This window comes from Podarcis erhardii (genome assembly GCF_964252035.2).
Source record: "Podarcis erhardii genome assembly, chromosome: 3".
In the NCBI taxonomy this organism is placed as follows: domain Eukaryota; kingdom Metazoa; phylum Chordata; class Lepidosauria; order Squamata; family Lacertidae; genus Podarcis; species Podarcis erhardii.
This window is the reverse complement of record NC_138507.1, coordinates 117,974,891-117,997,380: the sequence shown is the minus strand read 5'-3', so window position 1 is coordinate 117,997,380 and position 22,490 is coordinate 117,974,891. Positions and strand designations below refer to the sequence as shown.

Sequence of the window (22,490 nt, the reverse complement as noted above, 5' to 3'; positions counted from 1 at the left end):
AAAGTGCACAGGCGCCCAGGGGAGATGCAAGCAGTGCAGGAAAGATGGACCTCCTAATGGACCGCTCCACCAGACTGCCTCTTGGGGAGAGATAGGAAGTAGGGCTCATGGCATCTGCTTTTGCTGGAGGTCAAGCTGACTCTTGTCTACAAATTGGTAAGCAGTTCAGGTTTTTGTATCCCTTTTCCCTTCCGGTGCCATGTTTCTTTTATGTTTTTTTAAAATTGTACATAAGCCACTCTGGGAACCTTTTGACTGAAAAGCAGAGTACAACTGATCAAAACAATTTAAACAATGTTTCTGCTAAGAGCTGTCTCCTTATATCTTCTTGGTGGTTTCTTTCTTTTTCTTAATTCTTACATTTCTTGTTCTTGCTTGTGTTTATAACTTAGGAATGATGGGATGAAGTCATTGATTTATGTGTGTGTTTGTGTGGGAAGCCTATAATGGCAGCAATGGACATAAAACTACACGAATCACAAAAACAAGCATGTTAAGCTAAATGCATTCAAAAAGGTACAGACCAGGAGAAAAGCACACTGAAAAGTTTCTTTCTTGGTAGGTATGGCTACTGCAGTCAAACTGAACAGTCCAACCCAAAGAGGTTGTATCAAACTGCATTACAGCCGAGCTCTTACCCGAAATTCCACTTCCTTTCTATCCAGGCTCTGTGAAGCTGGCAATAGCTTTTGTGAGATGACAGGAAATTTCTTAACTGATATGGAAAGAAAACAGGAGGAGAAAGGCTGTTCTGCAGGTAAATATTAGGAAGTCCTCCAAGATGAATAAATTGCATAGGATGAGTTAAGAGAGAAGAGTTTGGATGCTGAGAGTTGCATGAAATTCCTGTTTGTAGCCTGGAGCACAGGACAGATTGTCAATATATGAGAAAGGTGATTGTGTGGGTAAATCTTAGGATGATGTGCAAGATAAATAAATGGCTTAGGATCATTTAAGAGAAAGGGGCCTGGAGGGTTCAGATGCTATGCTGACAGTTACCGGATTTGGCACTGCAACACTATAAGTAGAGAGAACCTCCTTGTTCCATCCAAACTCCACTTCCTTCTGCCTTAGAGTGCCTTCCCTTTGGCAGAGATCTCACAGAAAACTGCTGCCATAAGATTCCTCTACCTGGGATTCCTCTATCTGGTCTTCATCCTCTTCCATGTTGTTGCAGGTAAGAGGGCACAGGAAGGGAGTAGCTGCTTGAAATGCAGAAGGTCTCAGCTTCAATCCCAGGTATTTCCCCTGCCAGAGACCCTGAGAAACTGCTGTAGGTGGAACAACAGCATGAATTGGCTGCTCCCTTTCCTATCTGGCTGCTTAAAAAGGGGTGGTGGAGGAGGAAAGTGTTTAACAATATATTTAATATTGAAATTGAAATTGAATACAGGGCCTTTGCAAAAGCATCAATGTTCAGGATGCAGAATGAGCAAGAAGGCAGGTTCCATGGTGGTCATTTATATTGCTGGGAATTTGGAAAAGTTAGTGTCCATGATCCCCAAGTCCTTCCTAATTCCAGAGGTCCTGGATCTATGAAGAGTAAAAATCTGATGAAGGATTCTATTGTAGACCTACCCCAGCAAGTTTCTTTGTTAAAGAATGCCCACAGTTTCCACCTCAGAACCCCATGAGTATAGCCAATGAAGAGAAGGTGCTCACTGCGCAAATGGGTGGGCCTTACCACCCAGTGGCGTAGCGTGGGGGGTGCCAGGGGTGCCGGCCGCACCGGGCGCAACTTGGGCAGGGGCGCACTCGCACTAGCAGCTCTCTGCCCCTACTAAAATCCACTGGTTAGGGAGCCCGCGCTCGCTCGGCTTGGCGAGGAGGTCGCAGAAGGGGGAGAGCAAAGCCTTCTGCCGCTGGCAAAAAAAGGAGAGGAAGCCGGGCGGGCGGGCGGGCTGGCTGGCTCGCGGGGGTCTGGCTGCGCCTGCTGCTGCCGTTGCCGCTGCTGCCGGGCTTTGACAGCTTGGCGAAGCGGAGGGAGAGGTAATTGCGTCTCTCTTTCCACTGGCCGCCTGGGTAGTGAGCCGAGCGGAGCAGGGAGTCTGGCGAGGGGGCGGGAAGAGACTTTCCCCCCTTTTTCCCACCTCGCCTGGTCAAAAAGGAGAGCGGAGTCTCCTCAGGGTGCCCTCAGGCAGGGCAGGGCAAGGCAAGCAGAGCGAGGAGGAGAGAGAGGGGAAGGGGGGGGGAGCAGCCAGGAAACGACGCGGTGTGGAGGGGGAATCAATTAAGGAGAGAAGCCTCGCTGCTGCTGCTGCTTGGGAGAGTAAATTACTGTACTTGCCTTGCCCCGGGTTAGGGGGCGCAAATTATTTGCCTTGCCCCGGGTTGGGGGGCGCAAATTACTTGCCTTGCCCCGGGTGCTGATAACCCACGCTACGCCGCTGTTACCACCTCCTCACCTGGCTGGGAGCCGAGAAAGACTATAGCCAGCACAGTCGGGTGTGAGCTGAGCTAGACACATTGGCAACACTACTGGGGAGATTACAGAAAATACCATTCTCAGAGAGGGCGCAAATGGCAAGGGATTTCTGAAGCTCAGAACAGCAGTAATTCTGATTGGCAGATGTTGAAAGCAAAGGGGAGCCTTCAGTAGAATGGAATGAAGGCTGACTCAATCGGCAGGTCTGTGGGTCTGTGGGTACATTATCTGCTCATTTTTCTCCCCTGTAAAATTTAGGTTTGGCAGCTGTGCTGAAAAGATCCCAGGAGCAGTAATCATCATCATCATAATGTTATGATTTATACACCACCCAACTGGCTGGGTGCAGCTAAGTGCCAGCACCCTTACAAAGTTCAAGAATCAGCTGGAGTGTTGGCAGAGAAGGAGGACCAATCTGACCCTTGCTAATGTTGGCCAATGAAATAGTAGTTAGCAGGTTGAGAGGCAGCAGAAGCCTGTAAAAGTTGGTCATCCCATTAAATACGCAGGGTTCTAGTTTGGGAAAAAAAAGTAGTTTGCAACCCCTTTGCCCCCTTTAAACGAATTTATTTCCCTTCTCTTTTACACAGGGCAATTTATATGTGAACTAGCAGGAGGAAACTGCCATTATCCAGCATCTACAAAGTGTGCCAATGGAAAAATTAAAGGGGTCTCCTGTGGCAGCAACGGAATCTGCTGTAGGGGTAAGTGATATCCATTGACTTGTTTTGTTTTCACAAAAGAGATAAATATGCAGTAAATAAATATATATATATAAAGGTAAAGGTAACGGACCCCTGACAGTTAAGTCCAATCGAGAACAACTCTGGGGTTGGTGCGCTCCTCTCGCTTTACTGACTGAGGGAGCCCCCGTCTGTCTGCAGACAGTTTTTCCAGGTCATGTGCTCAGCATGACTAAACCACTTCTGGCAAAACCAGAGCAGCGCACGGAAACACTGTTTACCTTCCTGCTGCAGCAGTACCTATTTATCAACTTGCACTTTGACATGCTTCCGAACTGCTAGGTGGGCAGGAGCTGGGACCGAGGAATGGGAGCTCAACCCATCATGGGGATTCGAATGACGGCAAGCCCAGGAGGACCGGTAAGATGATGTTGGCCAATGAAATAGTAGTTAGCAGGGTGAGAGGCAGCAGAAGCCTGTAAAAGTTGGTCATCCCATTAAATACGCAGGGTTCTAGTTTGGAAAAAAAAAGTAGTTGTAACCCTTTTGCTCCCTTAAAAAAAATTTATTTCCCGTCTTTTTTACACAGGGCAACTTGGATGTGAACGATTAGGAGGAACGTGCCAATTCCCAGCAACTAGAAACTGTGCCAATGGAGAAATTAGAGGGAGGTGCCAGGGGGAGGTGGGACTGAAGTGTCGGGAAGGGCTATTGCTGCTTAGTGATCAAGATCCCTGACTCAATCATTGATCTGGGTCTTTCTTTTCAACTTTAATTTATATACATTAATTCATAACATAGCCAAGTATAATTGCAGATGCCAATTAAAATAAAATACAAGCAGAAAAGTGTATCTAAAGTTCAACACATAGGAACACATATCCATGCCACTTTCAATTTGTTTGTTTAGACATTTCTCTCCCAACTTTCCCCAAAGAACTCAAGGTGATGTACCTCATTTTCTCCCATGAGCCCATGTCTCTCAGGTCTTTGACCAAAACTACACTGGTCCCATTGCCCTTAGTTCCTTAGTCACCACTACCTAAAAGGCCTGCTTCCCTGTAATCTCGCCTCTCCCAATGAAGGAACCACCAAAAGCTCCTTGGAGCTGGACCTCGGTGTCCGGGCTGAATAATGAGGGTAGAGATGCTCCTTCAGGTATACTTCCACAATGGGATTATTGACTGGTTAGGAAGACTCCAGGGAGGAGAAAGAAAACAGCAGTGGAAAGGAGAAACAATGTTAGGAAACCAGGTTGGGGCAGGGGGCGCTGAAATGGACTGAGGAAAGGGTACCTTTTGTTGGAAAACAAGCCTCCTAGGGAGAGGCTGGCAACTCTCCCAGACTCCCGGCTTGCTTACCAATGATCTGCCCTGGCTGCAATCCCCGCAAGTCCAGGATAGATCTCGATAGGCGACATTTCCCAGCATGGAAAATGCACACCCCCTCCCTTCTTGCTTCCCTAGCAGGGAAAGGAGATAGTCAGAAATCCTTTTACATCTCTTTATTTCTGACTTTGCAGCACTACGGAAAACATGTCCGATCAGTTCAGACTTCAGCAAGCAAGTGACAAAGACTTCCCACACATACGCAACAGGAAGGTCTCATATTACACTCAGAACACAAACTCTTGAAGCCTGTGAACTTCCAGGAAGATTCTTTTCCACAGCTAGCCACATCATGTGATGTTTTCAAGCTACCAGTTTACAGCTGCGTTGCCTTCATATCGTAACATCTTGGGGGGGGGGCGGGGAGGTAGTGTTGGTGGCTACCTTGAGTGGGCTCAGCTCATCCTCATGCTGCTTATAATTTCCTCCCCCTCCCCCTTTGACTTAAACCCACACAGAATAAACCAGGGCTTGTGGGAATTGCAGTTCATAGATGATGGGAATTGTAGTCCAAGAACAATCGGAGGGTCACAGGTCCACTATGCCTGATATCAAGACAAGATTGCTTATCCATCAACAGTCCTGATTCAACTGGGACATCACAGAATTACAGAAGCTATCCCAGTTTCTGATTGGCTGTCCCGGTTTTTGTGCTGAGCTCACTTGCCAGTCATCTGGTTCTTGTGAGAGCTCAGCACCCAAAGACAAATGTCTTTGGTGAAAAAAAGGCAGCTGCACTTTAGTCCATGGAAGCAGAGGAGGAGGGGGAGCTGCTGGTGATGCAGGTCAGGCTGCCCCCACTGGACCCATTAGCCATGCTTCCTCTCCCCAATGCTGCCCTCACTGGAGGAGAAGGAGACAACAACAACCGGGGGCTGAAGAGGGGAAGCCCCAGCTCATTTACCCGGGAGTATGGCACTGAAAGACGCAAGTCCCAAGTTTAATTGGCAGAATGTTGGAGGGTCTGAGATTTTGTTATCTAACAATCCGTCCATGTCCCCTGTGCTAATGTTTGGTTGTATGCCCGAAAGTCCAGTAAACTGGGCAAGCCTCCGGTTTGTCATAGCTTAGAAACACTGAACAGAACAGAAACCTGGATTCCAGAAACAACTGAAGCAACCTTTTGCCAAATTTACTTCCAGATATTCTGTTATGGTTGCTGTTGCACAGAGACCTGCTCAAGATATTCTATAAATTGGGCAAAGTCGGTATCGCTTCATATAAGTAACAGTGACTTTATTTATTCAGCTAAGAACTATCAGTTCCATATTTGCAGAGAGTCAATTAGTTATTTAGGTATAATCATACCAATGTATACCACTTACCATCTGGCCTGGGGCGGGGCCTGACAGGCCTCACTAGGACTGCTTGCTGCTTGCTGCCTGCTGCCCAGGAGGACTCCCCCGAGTGAGTGCCTGAGGGCCCTGCTCCTTCCTGCCACTTACCACCTGGCCCAGGGCGGGGCCTGACAGGCCTCACTAGGACAGTGTTACTGCAGGAGGGGCACAGAGTGTTTTTAAAATGTTTTTAAAAAAATTCTTTTGGATTTTTTGTATGTGGGGGGTGGGGGTGGGATGGATGTTTGGTTGGGTTTGGGGAATTATTTTTTTACTTCGATGTTCTTGTAATTTTTACATTTTTTTTGTTTGTATTGTTTTATTAGTTTTGTTTGTTTGTATAAGTTGTTATTTTGTTCTTAGGGGGAGGGGTCAGGGCTGCCGGGGAGTGGGCCCCAGCCCACAAAATGGCTGGGACATGTTTCACAGGGGGGAATGCACTGGGACAACCGATCTCAGTGATCACGGGTAGGAGGAGGAGTTACGCTAAGACCAGACCATGTCATTACAGAGGAGGCAGGTTTAGTCGTTGTCTGAGGACTATTCCTGCCTCCGGGTCTGGTCCTGACCGGATGGATACTAGAATCAGCAAGGGATACCCACATGACCTGAAAGTGTTGCTGTGCAATGCCAGGTCCATGATTCATAAGACCACTGTCATCCATGACTTGATCATGGATGGAGGATTTGATCTGGCATGTGTAACAGAGACTTGGTTGGATGAAGCAGATGGGCCTGTCCTTGCCGCTGCTTGTCCACCAGGTTTCTCCTACGCACAGCAACCCAGGTCATGTGGGCGGGGAGGGGGGGTTGCAGTGATTTTTAGGAAGTCATTAGTCTGCACCAGGCGTCCTATTGGGAAGACCCAGTTTTCTGAGTGCATGTTCTGGAAGTTGGGCAATAGGGGCAGTACAGGATTCCTTTTGGTGTACCGACCTCCCCGCTGCACCAAGGATTCCCTGCCCGAGCTGCTTCACGTCGTGGCGGATATGCTCCTGGAGACACCTAGCCTGGTTGTCCTGGGGGATTTTAACATCCATGCCAACACGACCTTACAAGGGGCCGCTCGGGACTTCGTGGAAAGCATGGCCTCCATGGGGCTGTCCCTGAATAAGTCTGGCCCAACTCATAGCCACGGACATGCCTTAGACTTGGTGTTTACCTCTACGGATGCTGGTGATCTGACATTAACTAAAAGCGAAACAAAAGAAGTGCCATGGTCAGATCACTTCCTGGTGCAACTGGACTTCTCCGCAACCCTTCCCCTCCGCAGGGAGGTGGGACCGATTCGGATGGTCCGCCCCCGCCACTTAATGGATCCAATTGGCTTCCAGAGAGTGGTAGGGGATGCTCTATCCCAAGTTGATGGCCTTTCAGCTGATTCCCTGGTGGCCCGCTGGAATGCGGAGTTAACCAGGGCTATTGACTGTCTGGCTCCGAAGCGCCCTCTCCGATTGCATGGAGCCCGGACAGCCCCGTGGTTTTCCCCGGAGCTGAGGGTGATGAAACAATCGTTGAGACGGCTAGAGCGCCAGTGGCGGAAAACTCATTCTGAATCAGACCGGACATGGGTTAGAGCTCAACGTCGAGCCTACCAAGTGGCAATGGTGACGGCGAAGAGGGCCTTCTTCACCGCCTCCATTGCATCTGCAGAAAACAGCAGCAGGAGACTTTTTCAGGTGGTTCGCAATCTATCAGAACCACCTGTACCACCGGGGCCTGGTAGGGACCCCAAGATCTCCTGCAATGCTTTTGCAAAGTTTTTTGCAGATAAAATCGCTCAGATTCATAAGGAGGTAGACTCCACCGTGGGAGCAGGGCCAGGGCGGGAGAGTGCTAGAGTTCTGTCTGGTCCTGTTACATGGGATCAATTCCAATCTGTTACCTCCGAGGATGTGGACAGGCTGCTTGGACGAGTGAAACCGACCACCTGTCTCCTTGATCCTTGCCCATCCTGGCTGATAAAAGCGAGCCGGGAAGGGCTGGGCGATGGGCTCTGCGGGGTGGTGAACGCTTCCCTCTGTGAGGGAGCCTTCCCAGACCCGCTGAAAGAGGCGGTCATTAAACCGCTTCTTAAAAAAACATCTTTAGACCCGGCCAATTTGGCCAACTATCGCCCAGTCTCAAATCTGCCATTCTTGGGCAAGGTGATTGAGCGGGTGGTTGCTGAACAACTCCAAGCACGCCTGGAGGAAACGGACCATTTGGATCCCTTCCAATCGGGATTCAGGCCTCACCATGGGACTGAAACTGCCTTGGTCGCGCTGGTTGATGATCTCCGGCGGGCTAGGGACAAAGGTGAGAGCTGTTTCCTAGTTCTGCTGGATCTCTCAGCGGCCTTTGACACCATCGACCATAACATCCTTCTGGACCGTCTAGAGGGGCTGGGAGCTGGGGGCACTGTCATACAGTGGTTCCGCTCCTTCCTCCTGGGCCGTGTCCAGAAGGTGGTGGTGGGGGGTGAGTGTTCAGACCCCTGGGCTCTCACTTGTGGGGTGCCTCAGGGTTCTGTCCTCTCCCCCATGCTTTTTAATATCTATATGAAGCCGCTGGGAGAGATCATCAGGGGGTTTGGACTGGGTGTTCATCAGTATGCAGATGACACCCAGCTCTACCTCTCCTTTAAATCAGAACCAGTGAAGGCGGTGAAGGTCCTGTGTGAGTGCCTGGAGGCGGTTGGAGGTTGGATGGCGGCTAACAGATTGAGGTTGAATCCTGACAAGACAGAAGTACTGTTTTTGGGGGACAGGAGGCGGGCAGGTGTGGAGGATTCCCTGGTCCTGAATGGGGTAACTGTGCCCCTGAAGGACCAGGTGCGCAGCCTGGGAGTCATTTTGGACTCACAGCTGTCCATGGAGGCGCAGATTAACTCTGTGTCCAGGGCAGCTGTCTACCAGCTCCACCTGGTACGCAGGCTAAGACCCTACCTCCCCGCGGACTGTCTCGCCAGAGTGGTGCATGCTCTAGTTATCTCACGCTTGGACTACTGCAATGCGCTCTACGTGGGGCTACCTTTGAAGGTGACCCGGAAACTGCAATTAATCCAGAATGCGGCAGCTAGACTGGTGACTGGGAGTGGCCGCCGGGACCACATAACACTGGTTCTGAGAGATCTGCATTGGCTCCCAGTACGTTTCCGAGCACAATTCAAAGTGTTGGTGCTGACCTTTAAAGCCCTAAACGGCCTCGGTCCTGTATACCTGAAGGAGCGTCTCCACCCCCATCGTTCAGCCCGGACACTGAGATCCAGCGCCGAGGGCCTTCTGGCGGTTCCCTCATTGCGAGAAGTGAGGTTACAGGGAACCAGACAGAGGGCCTTCTCGGTAGTGGCACCCGCCCTGTGGAACGCCCTCCCATAGTGGCTGAATTAATAGTGGCTGAATTAATAGTGGCTGAATTTTTGAGTGATGTCCATGTAGAAAAACTGGGCTATTATAAAGGGATTTAGTGGTTATTAATTAATTGGTGATGTGCTGGTGTTGTATTGTATTATTTATGCAAATTGATTTTCCCTGGAGTTAAAGATCTGACTGGGACAAACTTTGTTATGTTGAGCTCGTATTTTGCACAATTTGTATATGGTGTCTGATAATGTGTGGTTAGCTAGGCCTAATAAAGGATGTGTATATAAGGTTTTTGGGAAACAATATATAATGAAATGAAGAAAATGTTGAAATAGGCTATCCCCCAAAAGTCCAAAACTTTTCTTATAGGCATAAGAGGGACAAAGGTTCCAAAGGTGAGGACTAAACTATTTATGTACAGTAGCTAGAAAATCATATGGACAGAAATTAAGAGATCACAATGATGAATGTTTCTTGAAGAATGGAGGCCTTTTGTGGACTTAAAACAACCTGTAGTCAGATGAAATTGTGGGCAGGATAAAAGCAGCGGAGGAAAAATGCTAAAATAACTGCAGTACAGAAACTTTTTGTAACAGATAAATATATAATGCAGTAGAAAAGGTCTAAGTAAAAACATTGCGAAAGTGGGGGCGAAAAGTCAATTTATGAAACAATGTGACTGTTTGATAGGATTATCATTGTGAATATGTCTGGGGGGAAATTATAAAGAATTATACTACACAAAAGAGAGAATGGTCTACACTGACACACAACAGTTCTTCAGGGTTGCCGATCAGGGAAATACCTGGGACTCAACCTGAGACCTTCTGCATTTGCAGCAGATGCTTCCCTCCCTCCCCGCCCACAAGATTGAGCTGCCCTCTTACCTGCAACAACGTGGAAGAGGATGAAGACCAGAACAAAGCTCAGGTAAAGGACCCTCATGGCTACAGTTTCCTCTGAGCTCTCTGCCAAAGGGAAGGCACTCTAAGGCAGAAGTTCTTAAGCCAGAAGCTCCTAAAGATATAGCTCCCTATAAATAACCCCCAAATACAAATTATGTTAAGAGGCCCCCAGATAAAAAATCCCTAATTGTTGCATCCTTATGGCCTTATGACCTTTACAAAAAAGCAATAATTAAAAGCATTATTTATTCTGAAAAAGCAACATACAGTTGTGCCTCGCAAGACGAAAAGAATCCGTTCCGCGAGTCTCTTCGTCTAGCGGTTTTTTCGTCTTGTGAAGCAAGCCCATTGACGCCTTAGCGGATTAGCGCTATTAGCGGTTTAGCGGCTTTTAGCGGCTTATTGGCTTATCGGGTTATCGGGTTATCGGCTTATCGGCTTAGCGGATAAGCGGATAAGTGGCTTAGCGGCTTAGAAAAAGGGGGGGGGAGAAAAAAACCCTGCAGGAACTCGCAAGACATTTTCGTCTTGCGAAGCAAGCCCACACTCTTCTATGCTTTCTCGCCACATGAGTTTCTTGTAGACAAATAATATCCAAATTCTTTTTTTAAGGAAATGTTCAATTTTATTTCTTTTCTTTTTATCATTAATTCCATTAAAATTCCTTGTCCATAATTTCAGTGCCATTTTGTGTTCCCTTTACCAGCAAAAGTATAAAAGTCTTAAACCTGTCCTTCTTCCTCTTTTTCTTCTTCTTCTTTACTATCCTTTTCATCTTCTTCCAATCCTGCCAGACCTGTAAATTTAATCTTTTTCCCTTTATGGTAAAAGGAGATCCCTTCTGGAAATTCCCACTTAAATTCAATTTCATTCTTCCTTAATGTCTGTGTCAATGGTTTGTAATGATCACATTTTTTCAGCAAACAAAGTGGGAACGTCTTTAAAGATGATTATGGGGAAGGATATCCTTGATAAAAATGTCAATTCTGCCAAAAATGCTCTTTCTTTTCCAGACGATCCCAATATTTATCGGGTTGGCAAAGGGATCTTTCTAATTTTATCTGGCAAGGTAAGAAGCCAAGAGTAAGGTTCAAAGTACTGATGGAGCCTAGAGAAAGGGGCGGGTTCGCAGTCCCAAACCTCAAGCTGTATTTTGAGGCTGAATGCATGACATGGCTGAAAGATTGGATGTTACTGACAGATACCGAAATCTTAGACCTGGAGGGCTGGGACAAAGTTTTCGGGTGGCATGGCTATTTGGGTCACGATAAAATAAAAGCACATAGAGGATTCACTAATCATTTGGTGAGAAAGGCCCTATTCAAAGTCTGGGAAAGAAATAAAACAATAGTAACAGCCAAAACTCCCTGGTGGCCATCATCTATAGAGTCATCAGCCTTGCATAGAAGCAATATGAAAGATAGCTGGCTAACATATAGGGAACTTGTAGAAGAGATAAAAGATTGCCCAACACTAAAGAAATTTGAAGAATTAAAAGAGAGGGGGATGAATTGGTTAGAATATTTTCAATTAAAAACAATATTTGAGAGGGTACTAAGCTTAAGGGGTTTGATAAAAAAATCTCAGTATGGGAAAAAGAAATTTTATGTAACAACCAACAGACTCTCTCAAAAATATATAAACTGTTACAAAATGGGAAAGTAGAAAAGGAGGAAAAATGAGACGCTATTAAAAAATGGGAACAAGATCTGGGCCACCCAATTGAATATATTGAATGGGAAAGACTATGGACAAAAATTATAAATTTTACAGCATGTTACCTGATAAGAGAGAACTATATGAAAATGTATCACAGGTGGTACCTGGTACCAGAAAGGCTTGCAAAAATGAATAAAACATATAATAATAAGTGCTGGAAATGCAAGATACAAAAATGAACCTTCTACCATATGTGGTGGACATGCCCCAAAATTGGGAAATTTTGGAGCATGATCCACGAAGAAATAAAGAAAATATTAAGAATATCATATACAGTGGTGCCTCGCAAGACGAAATTAATTCGTTCAGCAAGTTTTTTCGTCTTGCGAGTTTTTCGTCTTGCGAAGCACGATTTCCCATAGGAATGCATTGAAAATCAATCAATGCGTTCCTATGGAAACCGCCTTCAGACCAGGTCCGGGGACAGTCTGTCCCCCGACCTCTTCTGAAGGCTGGGGGGGGGGGGAATAGGGCTTTTCTTCCCACCCCCAGCATTTCAAAAAACCCCGGGACAGCAGAGGACTTCTCCGCTGTCCCGGGGTTTTTTAAAATGCTGGCCGGCGGCAGCGCTGCCGCCCGCCAGCATTTTAAGATCGCCCCAGACAGCGGACTTCTCCGCTGTCCCGGGGAGATTTTAAAGCCCCCGGGAAGGCAGGCGGGGGGGAGCAAAGACTTTTGCCCCCCGCCGGCCTTCAGAAGAAGTCCAGGACTTCTTCTGAAGGCCAGCGGGGGGCGAAAGTCTTTGCTCCCGCCCGCCTGCCTTCAAAAGCAGTCCGGGATAGCGGGAAGCACTTCCCTGCTATCCCGGACCGCTTTTAAAATGCTGGCGGTGGGGAGCAAAGCCTTTCAGCCCCCGCCGGCCTTCCTGGACCTCTTCTGAAGGCCGGGGGGGGGAAGGCTTTGCTCCCCACCGCCAGCATTTAAAAGAGGTCCCCGGAGATTTCCCTATGGGCTTTCTGCTTGCGAAGCAAGCCCATAGGGAAATTCGTCTTGCGAAGTGCTTCAAAAAACGGAAAACCCTTTCGTCTTGCGGATTTTTTGTCTTGCGAGGCATTCGTCTTGCGGGGCACCACTGTAGTAAAAGGCCAGAGGCATTCCTTTTAGGAATTTTAAATGACGATATTCCAAAAGACAAAAATATATTTTTCTTATACGCAACGTCTGCAGCAAGAATCCTGGTGGCTACGTACTGGAAAGGGAATCAGTTACCCACTAGGGGAGAGTGGCTATGTAAGCTCGCAGAATACTTAGAATTAGCCAAATTGACAGATATAATAAGACAAAAACCAAAAAGTGAAGTTAAAAAAGAATGGAAGTTCCTAAATGAATACCTCAAAAGTCAAGGTTTGAGGGCAGAAATCTGGCTGAGTCTGGAATAACCTTGTGAAGTGAAAGGATATGAAAGAAGGATTTATATTTAGATGTTAGGATAGAGAGGATGAAGAAAACAGGAAAACAGGAAGACAGAATGAGAGATAAAGGAGGTGCTGTGGGATTGGTGGAAGTCAATGTTTTGTTGTTGTTGTTTTAGTGTTTATAATATTAACTTGTAAGATATGGATTTGTTTATTTGTTTTGGTGTTTTTTTGTCTTTTTTAGTTTTCGAATGCTGATTTTTGTGTGTTGTGTATTGATATCTTTCGTGTTGTTGTTGTGTGAGCCAGATAAGTCCATTCCTGAAAGTGAGCCAGATCAGTCCGTTCCTGAAAGCAGGCAATGAAGTGAATATCAGTCTGCTCAGATGATCATCTAATTAAACATATATTAATCAGCAAATTCAAAATTGTATTTTTTCATTTTTTTAAAAAAAAGCATCCACGGCTTAATATGGCACACCTCCAGTGGAAGCGCATCATATACCGGTATTTCCAAGATCCTTCTTGACTGAAGCCCTCTTCACCGATTCCCAGGAGCAGATAACTGCAGCCAATGCTTTTCATGTACCCAGGCAGAGCTTGGGTTTTGCTTGGTTTATGTGAACACTGAACTCAACCTGGACTGGACCCATGACCTAACTGGCACTGATTATTAAGGAGCCACTTGGCACTGTGGGTTAAACCACAGAGCCTAGGGCTTGGTGATCAGAAGGTCGGAGGTTCGAATCCCCGCGACGGGGTGAGTTCCCGTTGCTCGGTCCCTGCTCCTGCCAACCTAGCAGTTCGAAAGCATGAAGTGCAAGTAGATAAATAGGTACCGCTCCAGCGGGAAGGTAAACGGTGTTTCCGTGTACTGCTCTGGTTCGCCAGAAGCGGCTTACGCATGCTGGCCACATGACCCGGAAGCTGTACACCAGCTCCCTCGGCCAGTAAAGCTAGTTGAGTGCAGCAACCCCAGAGTTGGCCACGACTGGACCTAAGGGTCAGGGGTCCCTTCACCTTAACCTTGTGGTCGCCCATAGGTCATTGAGAATGCTATTTAATGCTACTGATGGCACATTAGGGTTATTTCCATGGGTGTACTCTGAGTAGGACTCTGAGTAGGACTATGGCTGCCTAGTGATCAAGATCCCAAGTTCAATCATGATCTGGGTCTTTCTTTCTTTTAAACTTTAATTTACATATATTTATTCATAACTTAACAAAGTTAATAATAATAATAATAATAATAATAATAATAATAATAATAATAATAATTTATTATTTATGCCTCGCCCATCTGGCTGAGTTTCCCCAGCCGCTCTGGGCGGCTTCCAGTCAAGTGTTAAAAACAATACAGCATTAAATATTAAAAACTTCCCTAAACAGGGCTGCCTTCAGATGTCTTTTAAAGAGAAGATAGCTGCTTATTTCCCTCACATCTGGTGGGAGGGCATTCCACAGGGCGGGCACCACTACCGACAAGGCCCTCTGCCTGGTTCCCTGTAACTTGGCTTCTTGCAGCGAGGAAACCACCAGAAGGCCCTCGGCTCTGGACCGCAGTGTCCGGCTGAATGATGGGGGTGGAGACGCTCCTTCAGGTATACAGGACCGAGGCCGTTTAGAGCTGTATGCTTACAGATGTCAATTAAAATAAAATACAAGCAGAGAAGGATATCTAGAATTAAATGCATAGGAACAAATTTCCATGTGAATTCCAGACACAAACAAATAATATTGAAAGTTTCCAAGTAACAAAAATGGCTTTACATTCTCCTATGTCTTCTTACTCCACTACATTATAAAAAGACTTCATTTCTTGGTCAATACATTATCCTGCTGTCTGCCCTCTCTTGTTCTCTTCATATATGGAAGCTGTGCAAACCATGTCCCAGATTTTAATTATTCATTAGCTCATGACTGGTGTTCTCATCCCCCCCCACCCCAAATTTTGAAATTCTGGCAGCAGCACACCCTCTGACATTCCTCAGATGAAATTAGGGACCTTTTTCAGTCCCACCCCAACTCTTCTCGATCTTCACCTCCCATTCTCCCTGTGCAGAACATTTCCTATGAGAAGAACAACGGGACACAGCACACATGCCCTCTACCATCCTGAAAAACAACAACCCCTTAATCATGATTTTATTCTATTTTATTCTTTGGTACATTTCCAAGCAGAAAAAACACCAATAAATAAATTTTAGGAACGGGCGTGATTAGATGCAGATGCACAAAGTGTCCTGTCCCCCCCAGAAAATAAAAATAAATCAGGTCTCCTTGTGCTCCACTCTGCTCCCCCTGTCTTCCTACCCAGGCAAGAATTTTCCTGGATATCACCCACGGTCCTTCCTTCTCTTTTTCAAACAGTCGGAGGATGAATGGCAATTCTGAAAGGTTACAGGAGAGATAATGATAGGACAAGTTAGTACAGATAGTTCGAGGTGTACCAGGCAACTCCTACGAGGAATATTCAGCACAATTAACTAGGTTAATTTAGGGGGAAAGGGTGGGCTGAAGATTGATGCTGGGGCCTTGCAGGTGCCCCACTGCAAGCAGAGACCTTTATTTTATTATTATCACACACTTGTATAAGTAACTGGAACTTCTCAGCTTGGTTCATCACCGATCAGCGTCCTTTCTGCAGCAGCCTCGAGTTATCAGAGGGAGCTTCAACCATGAGGTTCCTCTCCCTTTTTCTTCTTCCTTTGCTGTTGCTGGCCCTGGCCAGCCAGACTGAACAAGGTAAAAAGAAAAAGAGGGGGGAAAAGGCTCATATTTTTAAAAAGTCTTTCATATATTGTAGACTTGTAAAGGGGTAAAAGAGTATTGGGAAATGATCCATAATGAATTGAATTTTTTTTTCTTAAAGTACTTTTCCAAAAAAAGCAGAGTCCTTTCTGTTGGGGATAATTCAGACTGAAATTTTTATTGAATATGTTTATTGAATATACAGTATGGGGGGAAATTGTGTACATTTGAAAACGTTGGCAGCATTCAGATAAATTCAACGGTGTAAATAAGTTATGTTGGATGTACTGAATGGTATAGTTTATGTAAAATATGCAGGGTTTATGATATGTAAAATTAACCATGTAAAGAGAAGAAGGGAAGTCATTCATATCTTAAGAAGGTAAAAATGAGTATTTTAAATTGTAAAACAGAAAAATTATATACAAAAAAAGAAGGAAAGTTGCTCATATTGATTAAGTGCAAAAGGGATGTTGAACAAGTGAGTGATCGATAACTCTCTTTTAAATATATATATATTTAAAATATATATTTAATGTGAGATATATAAAATAACATTGTATCCAAATAAGCCATACTCAGAGTTGACTCACTGGAATCTATGAGCTTATGTCATACCCTCCAACATTTATCTGATGAAAATAGGGATGTCTCAAGGAAAAGCGGGACATTCTGGGATCAAACCAGAAACCAGAAACCAGGACAACTACCATTTGTTAACATTCAATGGAGCATATCTTGGTTAGATATACAATCCATATATTTGTAATGTTCAGGGGAATATAAATTGAGTGGTTAATTTGGACAATAACCAGCCATTGTGCACAGTCACCACGTCTCGTGGACAATGTACATGTACTCCTTCTGCGAAGAGGGAATTGTGCACAATTCCTGGTCAATATATACAACCCCCCTGCAGGCCTCATAATGACTGAATTTTGTATATTATTTGGCCATTATGCATAATCCTCAACAGGCTTTATGTTGCCAGTCTTGCCCATCTGACATTCCTGCCACTGTACCCAAACGCCACTGAGCTCCACATGCCTTACCCCACACACCCCACTTAAAAAGGAGCAGCACTTCTTGGGCATTGGGAAACCAGGTGTGCAAGCTCATTCCACCAGGATCACCCCAGGATCAACTGCTGCTGAGTAATATTTCATTGGTGGGATAGGGATGGGGGGCAGAAATGGCAGTGGGTGGGATCAGAGGCCTGGGCAATGTATGGATACATCATCTGAAGTCAGTTTGAAGTCCAGACTGTGACAGCGGTTTCATAATTTTTGACCAGGCAATATATTGCGAATCCCCACTCACCAGGGGCTCAGGCAGTTTCTGAAGCCCTTACCACTGAAGGTGCAGGACAAGAAATGCCTCCACTTTACTCCAAAGTAAATGGCTGCTTCCTGCCTGCCCAATTTGCAAGGCATGAGCCCGGGTACCCACATTTTTTCCCTGTGGGTGTCTGGCCCCCACCTCTGCTGCCGCTGCTGGCTCTGGTCTTAGCTATCAAAAGCAGGAGCCAAGCCACATGGATCTTGTTGCCTGATGGCAAAAAGAAACATCTCACTTTGCTGCTCAAGAATCTCCCTCTCTCCCCAGCCAAGCTTAGCTGATTAATAATAATAATAATAATAATAATAATAATAAAATTTTTTATTTATATCCCACTCTCCCCAGCCGAAGCCGGGCTCAGGGCGGCTAACAACAATAAAACAGTACAACAGTACAACACAACGCAACACTCTAAAATGATTCATTATAAAATTAATTCAAATCAAACCAATGGCAACCATTGGGCCAGAGCTCCGCGAAGATTGCTGAAGGAGGGAGTCAGGCTATGCCCTGGCCAAAGGCCTGGTGGAACAACTCTGTCTTGTTTGTACTTTTGTATTTTTGTATTTTGTGCTTTTGTATTTTTTTGTGTTTTTATTGTCTTATAACTTTTTTATTGTGAAAACTTAATAAAATATCATTTTTTTAAAAAAAAAAAAAACCTTAGCCCTAGGCTTAATCATGTGAGCATGGCGCTTTTTCTTTTAACCTTCCACGCGGACGCACCACTAACCATTTGGTTCTCTATTTCTTCCAGCGGGCAAGGTTTGTGAAAGGATGAGAGGCTTTTGTGTCCATAAGAGTTCACACTGCCCCAGCAATGAAGTACTTCCGTTTGAATGTGGCGAGAAGAGAAAGTGCTGCAAAAAGTTAGACTCAGATGCGTAACCGTGGATAAGAGAAACCGAACTTCACATGGGGAAAACAAAGAGTGCTCGATATATGCTAAGGCAGAAATTGTTAAAAGCATTGCATCCCACTCATTAAATGCATGTCAGAAATAAGCAGCTGAAGTGTTCATTGCAAGATACGATTCGGTCCCAAGGATACTGTTGGATGTTCCTGGTGCTCCCTGCTCAGTTCTGAATTTTCTCAAGCTTCTGGTGGCTTTTGCTATGCTGAGAAAGTTCGCAGCTGCATTTCTAATCAGCTGACATTTCAGTCTTCAAACAGTCTTCCAAGGCAGGGCTTGTGTAGTCTGACCAGGAGGTACCTAGAGTGTGTGTAATCATAGCCAGGCTAGCTCCTCAAAAAAGGACCAGAGCTGGTACAGTACACCACCCTCAGCTTGTGCCTCTAGTGACTGAGCTGGATCCAAAACGATCCCCGGGGTGTGCACCTGATCCTTTAGAGAGGGATCAAATCCAGAAAAGTTTGAACTCCACTTCTTGGCTAGATGTTGTTGTTTAGACATTTAGTCGTGTCCGACTCTTCGTGACCCCATGGACCAGAGCACGCAAGGCACTCCTGCCTTCCACTGCCTCCCGCAGTTTGATCAAACTCATGCTGGTAGCTTCGAGAACACTGTCCAACCATCTTGTCCTCTGTCGTCCCCTTCTCCTTGTGCCCTCCATCTTCCCAACGTCAGGGTCTTTTCCAGGGAGTCTTCTCTTCTCATGAGGTGGCCAAAGTATTTGAGCCTCAGCTTCAGGATCTGTCCTTCCAGTGAGCACTCAGGGCTGATTTCCTTAAGAATGGAGAGGTTTGATCTTCTTGCAGTCCATGGGACTCTCAAGTCTTCTCCAGCACCATAATTCAAAAGCATCAATTCTTCAGCGATCAGCCTTCTTTATGGTCCAGCTCTCACTTCCATACATCACTACTGGGAAAACCATAGCTTTAACGATACGGTTTTTATAATAGCCTGGTGGAAAAGACATACACTCAGAATTAAAGCATCCTGAGTCCCAAAACTGAATGGATCCCATAGTCCTCCTACACACACACACACACACACACACTCACTCACTCCTGTTTACCTACCCACTCTGCTTTCTTAATCCAAGCAGTATAATTTAGGAGAGGAGAGTCATTTTGTTGCTCCTCTTGCTAAAAAGTTAGGAATCTGAAACCTTACTGCAGACCATCCAGAGATCTACCGGATCGGCTTCGTTTTGCCTAGTGGTCTGCCCTGCCCTGGATGCTGAAATCTGTGTGAGATGGGCATCTTGCAGGACCCTGCAGCATAAATGCCACAGGGTCAGCCAGGAGCTCCAACACCACTTCCTGGTCAGGTAGGAACTGAACTATTGAGAACCCACTCAGAGGCAATACAATATAGGGTTTTTTCCCCAAACAAGTCCTAATCAGAGCAGACCCATGGAAGTTAATGGGCCTAAGTTAATCATACCTTTCAGCTTCAATGGGTCTACTCTGAGGAGTACTAGCATTGAATATCACAGAGGGTGCACAGTGTCAAAAGCCAATGAAAGGTCCAAGAGAAAGAGCAGGCTAGCATTCCATTAATTTCTCTTCCAACAGGGCCACAGCTTAGTGGTAGAGACCTTAAAACATAGAATCATAGCATCTTCGAGTTGGAAGGGCCCCAAGGGTCATCTAGTCCAACCCCTTGCAATGCAGGAATCTCAGCTAAAGCATCCATGACAGATGGCCACCCAACCTTTGTTTAAAAGACTCCACCAAGGGAGACTGTTCCATAGTTGAACAGCTCTTAATGTCAAACAGTTTTTCCTTATGTCTAATCAGAACCTCATTGCCTGCAACTTGAAACCATTGATTTGAGTCCTACCCTCCAGAGCAGGAGAAAACAAGCTTGCTCCATCCACCATGTGACAGCCCTTCAAATATTTGAAGATGGCTATCATAACTCCTCTCAGTCTTCTTTTTCCAGGCTCAACATTTCCAGTTCCTTCAAGAGTTCCTCATAAGGCTTGGCTTCTAGACCCTTGATCATTCTATTTTTTTATTTTTTAAATAATTTTTATTAAGGTTTTCCAAATTAAGACAAATTAAATCCAATTTATAAACTTTTTCCAATAACTAGGACTTCCCCTCCCCACCCCCTCATGTATTCCAAATCTTCCAAATAAACAATTAGGTTCAACAAATTCTTATCCCCAAATTGCAATCATCCTCCATTACTCAATTTAGCGTAATTCCCATCCCCCTAAGATCGATCTATTCCCTTCCACGAGTTTCCCCCTTTAATACAGATAAAAAACAACAACATAGAATTAAATAATAATTTTACAACCTTTGGATTCCAACTTTCCCTCCCCTTTTTCCCTGTTACGTTCCTCCTAGCCCTCCATCTCTAATATCTTCCTGGAGTTCCCACATTACATTAAACCCACATCCCTCTGATTCTTTGCCAGTCTTATTAATTGCGAATGTCCAATCATTTAATTACGAATAAAAAAAGTCTATCGAGAAGAGGGTCCATTTCTTCTATCCAGATTTTTATATCCAGGAGTAGAAACTCCAATTTTAATTCCATAAGCTTGTCAAATCTGGATATCCCAAATATCCCCTTTTCCCATTTCTGTCCAGTTCTTGTTGTTTCCTTATTCTTGTCGGCCATTCTCCTCCTTTTTGTTTCTCCGTTCTCCCACAGAAATGTTCTTTCTCCAAAAGTTTCTAATATCCCTGCAGAGGCTTGTTGTTCAGGAACAAAACATTACATCACGATCCTTTCATTTTCCAACAGATAGTTCCATTGTTTCCTATAGTATGTAGTCCTCTGTAGACAAAATAATGTTCCATTTCTGCAGTTTCCCAGGAGATTAAAAGTTCTATTCAACTGCACAAGTTTCCTGTCAAAAACACATGCAATATCCCTCAGCTCCTCTAGATGGATTCCCATAACAAAGTTCCCTTCCAAAGCCCATCCACCAGTCCAAATAGCTTGTTTATCCTTATTTGAACAATTTGAAACAATTTATACTCAACTTATATCAAATGTAACCGGCAAAGTCCATAACCAAGTCTCTGTTACATTCTTCCGTTTTGACAGCTCCTTGACGGCTGTCAAAACCTGTCAAAACCTCCGTTACTCTTCTCCAGGCATTTTCACGAATCGCTCCAGGGATTCCGGGGGGGGGGGGTGTTGCTTTTTAATACAAATTCCACTTTTCTCCTCCGGCTCAATCTTATAAATTTCCCTCGCGAAGTTGCTAATTCGGTGAAATAAGGTTACTCTCGATCTTAGTTATCCATTCCTTTGTTTTGGCTCTTCTACAATTTAGGGGGGGGCTGACTTCCTTTTTTCCACCTCCCCCGTTCGCTCCAAATTTTAAAAATTTGTCCCCTTTTTTTTAGTCCATATTCCAATTACTCACGGGTTCTTCTTTTAGATCCAAATTTTCAATAGAAGAAGTCAGCGCTCTCCGCCAGATGGCATGCGGCTGCGCTCGGCAGGGATAGCAGAGAACTCAAGCACCACGCTTCTCCCCGGCACCCGATCCGGAGCCTTTAAAAAGGCTCCTTCACGAGTCGGGAGAGCGCTAACGGTGCCAGCCGAGTCTCCATGTCCACGGTCTCCTCTGGCCGTGGTTTTTAAGGGTCCCCGCATCGCCGGTGCGGTAGGACCCAGCCCCTGCTGAGCAGACTCCCTCTGGAGCTCGGAGGGAGTCCGCCATTCGGCGATGGCGCCAACCCGGAAGTCCTTAGACCCTTGATCATTCTACAGTGGTACCTCGGGATGCAAACGGGATCCATTCCGGAGCCCCATTCGCATCCTGAATGAAACGTAAGATGCGACGGCGCATCTGCGCGTGTGCAGGTTGCGTTTTGCCGCTTCCGTGCATGTGTGTGATGTCATTTTGAGCATCTGCGCATGTGCAAGCGGCGAAACCTGAAAGTAACACACTCCATTACTTCCGGGATGCCGCGGAACACAACCCAAAAGCGTGCAACCTGAAACACATTCAATTTGAGGTATGACCATAGTTGCCCTCCTCTGCACACATTCCAGCTTATCAACATCCTTCTTAAATTGTGGGCACCATATTCCAGGTATCTTGTGGAGTTCTTGACATCACACATCGAACTGAAGGGCTGAGACCTCTGAATTACCCTGTTGCGCCTCATTATTCAGCCCCCACATAGAGCCTATGTGCACACCAATAAATAGTTCCACAGTATCTTGAAGACCCATAGCATCCCTACCCATGAGCTGCCCCATAGTGTCAGAAGCTGGAGCCCATCTACTGTCTTTCAAACCAGTGGATTTTTACTGCATTGGTGGCAGATGTTTCCTTCCTTTCTCATAAGAAAATTTGTAGAC

General features: G+C 45.6%; 1 long non-coding RNA gene across 1 annotated transcript; it reads left to right on the top strand.

Annotated features, from left to right (window-relative positions):
- Positions 1-15,703: 15,703 nt before the first annotated feature.
- On the top strand, positions 15,704-18,249 carry LOC309338598. The gene is made up of 2 exons (XR_014154992.1): positions 15,704-15,901; positions 18,003-18,249. It is a non-coding gene; the product is annotated as an uncharacterized lncRNA (long non-coding RNA).
- Positions 18,250-22,490: the final 4,241 nt, after the last annotated feature.